This window comes from Hordeum vulgare, chromosome 4H (genome assembly GCF_904849725.1).
Source record: "Hordeum vulgare subsp. vulgare chromosome 4H, MorexV3_pseudomolecules_assembly, whole genome shotgun sequence".
Taxonomy (NCBI): domain Eukaryota; kingdom Viridiplantae; phylum Streptophyta; class Magnoliopsida; order Poales; family Poaceae; genus Hordeum; species Hordeum vulgare.
Genome location: NC_058521.1, coordinates 237819395 through 237825623, shown reverse-complemented (window position 1 = coordinate 237825623; position 6229 = coordinate 237819395).

Genomic DNA, 6229 nt, shown 5'->3' with positions numbered 1-6229 from the left:
AAACTATTGTTTTGAATCTTACGGATCTGAACATTCATGTCACACGAAAGAAGTTGCAAAGGAAAACTATTCTAGGTAGCATTTTACATCAAAAATTCAGTCTTTATCACTTCCCAACTCGGGGACGAGCAGGAGTTAAGCTTGGGGATGCTTGATATGTCTCCAACGTATCCATAATTTCTAATGGTTTCATGCTATTATCTTGTCAAACTTCGGACAATTTGTATGCCTTTCATATCTTTTTTGGGACTAACTTATTAACTCAGTGCCAAGTGCCAGTTCCTGTTTTTTCCGTGTTTTTGACCCTTTTCAGAGGAGAATTTTAATCGGAGTCCAAACGGAATAAAATCTGCGGAATGATTTTTTCCATAACAGAAGACGCACGGGAGACTTGAGAACCAAGGCAGGGGACCTCCGAGGAGGTCACTAGCCCACCAGGCCCGACCTAGGGGGGTCGGGCCTAGCAGGCTTGTGAGATCCCCGTGGCTCCCCTGCCCTAGGTCTTTCGCCTATATATTCCCTAAAATCCCAGAAAAAATCAAGAGATCATGGAAAATACTTTTCCGCCGCCGCAAGCTTCTGTCTTCGTAAGATCCTATCTAGGGCACGTTCTGGTGCCCTGCCGGAGGGGTGATTCGGATACGGAGGGCTTCTTCATCAACACCAAGACCTCTCCGATGATGCGTGAGTAGTTCACCATAGACCTACGGGTCCATAGCTAGTAGCTAGATGGCTTATTCTCTCTCTTGGATCTTCAATACAAAGTTCTCCATGATCTTCAGGGAGATCTATCCGATGTAATCTTCTTTTGCGATGTGTGTGTCGAGATCCGACGAATTGTGGATTTATGATCAGATTATCTATGAATGTTATTTGAGTTTCTTCTGATCTCTTATATGCATGATTTCATATCCTTGTAATTCTCTTCTTGTTGTGGGTTTAGTTTGGCCAGCTTGATCTATGATTCTTGCAATGGGAGAAGTGCTTGGTTTTGGGTTCATACCGTGTGGTGACCTCACCCAGTGACAGAAGGCGTAGCGAGGCACGTATCGTGTCGTTGCCATCAAGGGTAAAAAGATGGGGTTTTCATCATTGGTTTGAGATTATCCCTCTACATCATGTCATCTTTCTTAAGGCGTTACTCTGTTCGTCATGAACTCAATACACTAGATGCATGCTGGATAGCGGTCGATGTGTGGAGTAATAGTAGTTGATGCAGAAAGTATCGGTCTACTTGTCTCGGACGTGATGCCTATATGTATGATCATTGCCTTAGATATCGTCATGACTTTGCACGGTTCTATCAATTGCTCGATAGTAATTTGTTCACCCACCGTAATACTTGCTATTTTGAGAGAAGCCTCTAGGGAACACTATGGCCCCCCGGTCTACTCCAGACTATATTTTCAACCTTACTCTTTTTCTTTGTCGCACTTTCTGCCTTCAGATGCCACTTTGCAATCAATTTTGAAGGGATTGACAACCCCTTTATAGCGTTGGGTGCAAGCTCTTTTGTGTTGGCGCAGGTACTCTGGACTTGACGAGATTCTCCTACTGGATTGATACCTTGGTTCTCAAACTGAGGGAAATACTTACTGCTCCTGTGCTGCATCGCCCTTTCCTCTTTAAGGGAAAACCCAACGCAAGCTCAAGAGACGACAGAAGGTTTCTGTCACCGTAGCAGAAGGATTTCTGGCGCCGTTGCCGGGGAAGGACTTTTGTTGCTGTAGCAGACCCCACGTGCGAGTGAGACTAACTAGCTCTAAGTCACTTACCAGTGGACCCCACTATTCAGGTTTGACCTGGCAGCTGCGAGCTGACCCGCTGAGGTCATGCCGACGGCAAGCTGATGCATTGAATCTATTTTCTTAAATAGAAATAGTTCTGGAAATTCTAGAAAATGTTTAAAACTTTGAAAAATCATAGAAATTAATCTCTAACACAGATTGAAATAAATTAGATATGAAAATTATGAGAAAAATCAAAGGAATCCATTGTGATAATATCATGCATGTTAGACCAAGTTATACCTTCCTATTAGGACAAAAAAATTAAAGGGTATTTTAAAATACCTTATTTGAAGTGGAATTTGAATCTTTGATTCAAACGAACTTCAACCAACCTGTTAATAGGTGCATTAGCTGATAAAACTATTTATGTCATGTCATTATCATGCATCATATTGACGCACTTGACATATATTGATTGTTACATTGTTTGTGTTGCGGTAGGCTTTGCTATGCACGATACTTTTGATCATCAAGGCAAGCACCCATTTTGAACATTCCAATACAATTCCATGTTCTCGCTCCTGCTTTCATTTATTGCATCTGGACACAACGTTTCAAATGCTATTTGTTTTGATAGTTGAACCCATTCCTCTGCATGACGTGTCATTGTCACAGTAAATAGCTAAACAAAGCAACCTAGCATACCTGGTAGATGCTTGAGCCATGATGTGCTTTACTTTGGTATGCTTGCTATGCTTAGATTTTTGTTATTTCTAATTCTTCTAGATCATGAACTGGAGTGACTAAATGTGTTCTAGTGGCAAAAATTAAATGTTGAACCTCATATAGTAAAGGTATTGATGAGAGGCTTGTAGGAGTACATCGCGAGTTGTCTCATTGGAACCGCTCTCATGAACCGAGTTCTGTGTATGTGATTCAAGACTAGCTACTACCACACGTTGGGATACTTAATTGACCCTCTTGACTTATTAATCGCCTAGTACTCTATCTAGGAGTTGCAAATAGTTTCTGGTGTTTGTAGCTTATGCTGGGGGCCGTGTATAGCACTGACCTTAGGGGTGGGCTATGACGTGGTAGGTAGTGGCACGGTGTACCAAGTGCCACCCAAATAGAGGGCTTGGGGATCCTACACACATTGTTTGAAGTCGTAGCGAAAACTTTGGCCGGACTTCCATGCGAAAAATAGGCGATAAACCTGGACTAGGTGTTAGTGTGGTTAATGGTCGTGGACGACTCCCTTGCTGGGCTTCCGCATGAAGGTTGCCGAGGTGCATGACGTTCATCTGGCGATAACTGGAGAGGGCGTGTGTGATGAGGTACACCCCTGCAGGGTTATGATCCGTTTGAATAGCCATGTCCTCGGATATGGACTTCTTGGAAACATATGTTCTTCATAGCTAAGTTTAATGGTTACTCATAATAGTATCTAGACAAGTGTGAGTACTGTGAATGGCATTCTCGTAGGAAGCCGAGAAAGGATCCATGGTATTTTATTGGTGTGGTTTTAGTGTACTCATGTACACTTTCTCAAACTTGTTCAAAAGTACTTGTAGTCGTAGTACAGGTTAGCCAAGAGCCCAACATCTTTTCCTCTTTTCCTTTTTGACTTGTAAGCAAGATCACTAGGCTGACCCGTGCTGGACACGGTAGCCGCACCTCCCCGTTTGGGCTTGTAAACAAGTTTGTCTCTGGTTTCAATAAAGATCTCGGTGGTCTGATTTTTGTGGAGTTTCATTGGTTTTCCCTCTTCTCACAACGCGCCTTCGGCACCTCCCTCTTGTACGCCACAGGAGCAGGGGCTGGGGTACGATGCCAAGGCCCGAAATATAGGCTTCGTCCACGGGCCTGTCAGGCTCTGTCCACGGGCCTGTTCCTGCGCGCACCACCTCACCAAGGCTTCTAATGCCTAATTGCCTCATGCGATGCACAAAAGCGAGCCAATGAGCGTGTGTCATGCCCTCGAGGCATAGAAACCCATGCGCGGTAAGGCGCGACATCCGGCAAAGGATGACCACCGTGGCATACAACCTTAGGAGGACCATGGCCTACTTCACGCATCCTAGCTGCTTGGCCTTACCAAGGCAATCGCAGCATGGTTCCCAGGCAACAGCTAAGCCCCGCATACAGGATGCACTTGGATAATACAAGGGATGAAATAGCACTAGAGGAATCCATACAAAAATAAAATATTCATGATAGGATCATGGAGTTCAAATAAAAAGTTGTTGGTTTCACGCCTTAGCCGGACTACAAGCATGCATGAACATGGGGGTCAGAAAAACCTAGAGGGACGCGCTGCTCTCGTCACTGTCGTCATCCCCGTGCGCTTTGGTTCCATCACCGTCTTCATCGATCATGTGTCCCTCAGCATCCCCCTGACCCTCGGGGTTGTCAGGAGAAAACTATGCGCTCAGCGCATCAACGTGGTCCCTCACCGCCTCCCCCAAGGCACCACGGATCACCTCAGGAACAGGGGCCATCGCGGGCTCAAAATCAAAGTAGGGATCGGTGTAGAAAGGTTCCTAAAGATGTGTGTCAGTGCGTGGGACAGGAGATCGCGGATTTCCTCCTCGATCAAGGCACCCACTTGTTGGTCGCCTGCCTCAAGGCTTTAAACGCCCTTGGTGAAGAAGTCAAGGTAACCAGCGTCCTCGTGTACAAGAGGACTGGGGACGATCCCTCCATAGATGGAACCTACGGCTCAGTGCGCCAGCGACTTGTGGCCTTGGAACATTTTCGAGCGTAGGAGCTGCAACCCACAGGCCTCACTCACCTCGTCGGTCGCCCGCTCCACGAGGGAAGCAGCGCCTCCCACTTGCCCCTGGAGTGACGCCACTTCGGCCGCGACGATGGCCTAGGCCTGGAGCGTGGCTTCCTCCCGGCCTCCCGCAAGAGTAAGGACTTCTTTGAGAGTATCTCTCTTGCGCTGCATCTGTGTGCGTCGAGCCTTGAAGCGGGTCTTCTGCAGCTTCAGTTTTCATCCATAATCCTCATGGACCTGCTCGACCCGTGCGTCAGCGTCGCCTTGATTTTTCCACCTGTTGGTTGCAGGTGGCCTCCGCATCGGTGACGCCATGATCCAACACCTCTAGCCTCTCACACTCCAAGCCTAGCTCCAATGATACCAAGGCAAGATGTTGTTCGAGGACCTAGAGATATGCCTTGCATAGGGTGAGCTCGCAAGGTTCCTCCACATCGACCCTCCGCCTCTGAAGCCGCTACTCCAAAGCGGCGTTTGAAGTGTGAGGCTCCCACTCGCGAGCCTCTAGAGCCTCGCGGCGCTCGTCTGCCTCTTCAGCCTCGCGACGAGTGCGCTTGCACGGCTCCCTCGCCGAGGTGGTAGACACTTCGGCCTCCATGCGCGCCACTTCGTGTTGGCGGCGGCTTAGCTTGACGGCCATGTCAAGATCGTGCCACGCGCAAGCCAAGCGCAGGCGTTCCTCGCATTCTCAAGGCATTCCTCCCAAGGCCATGGCGGACCGAAGTCTGGGATGCCACGAGTTCGAGGGCCTAGTCTTACTCAGGCCAAGCGTATTCATCCCCAGTCGGGGTCTCGGAGGATCTAGGCCACCCATCGAGGGGCTGGAATATAGTTGATGCTCGCCCTGTCTAGCCTGGGCTGGGCATCATGCGCAAGGGGCTCCAAGCCCCCTCCGAGGCGGTTGGCTCCTCGTAGTCGTCTGCGACGTCTGCTAGGGCGACAGAGGTGGCTGGCGGCTATATCCCCTTTGTCGCAATACTTTCCTTAGAGGAGGGCACTCCTAATGGGCCCTCCTGCACGTCTCCGCCATAGAGCTTCCTACGGGAGGTGCTGGGGGAGTCGTTGCCCTTCGCACCGCATCCTAGAAAGGCGAGGGTGGGTCACATCGGGACCAGGCGTGTTGCTTGCACAGTGGTTTGGCGCATCTAGACCATTTCCCCCAGCCCTGGCCGATGGCGGGACACCACGTGCCGAGCCAGGGGTATTGATCGTCCTCTTGCTCATTGGAAGCCTGCACGAAAGAAGGGATCAGCCACACCCGAAGCATAGAAGCAAGGAAAACAAAGAGGTGGCACTCACTCATCTCTGGCGGCCCATCTCCTCCTCTTCAGCACCCTCGGCAGTGCCCCGGTGCCGCACTTAGATCTGTCCCGGGGCGAGGACTGACTGCGCCCCACCCCCCGGCTGGGAGCTCTGGGCCCGTCAAGGCTCCCAGCTCAGAAGCCACGAGGATAGGTGTGTCCTCAGGACCCTCGTGCCCCCCTGGGAGCAGCCCCCACTGATCAAAGTGGGCCATTGTCCGGACAAAGTCTACCCCTTTCTTGTCCTTGTACAAGGGACGCCCCCCACGAGAAAGGCCGTCGACAGTCTCGCCAAGCAGGACCCGAAGGACCCCGTCGAGGGTGTCGACCGGCACACGCTGAATGGAGCCGCATGGGATCATCTGGCCCAGAGAAGGTCCACAACATATGGGAGTGGCATTGACGAGGGTAATCCA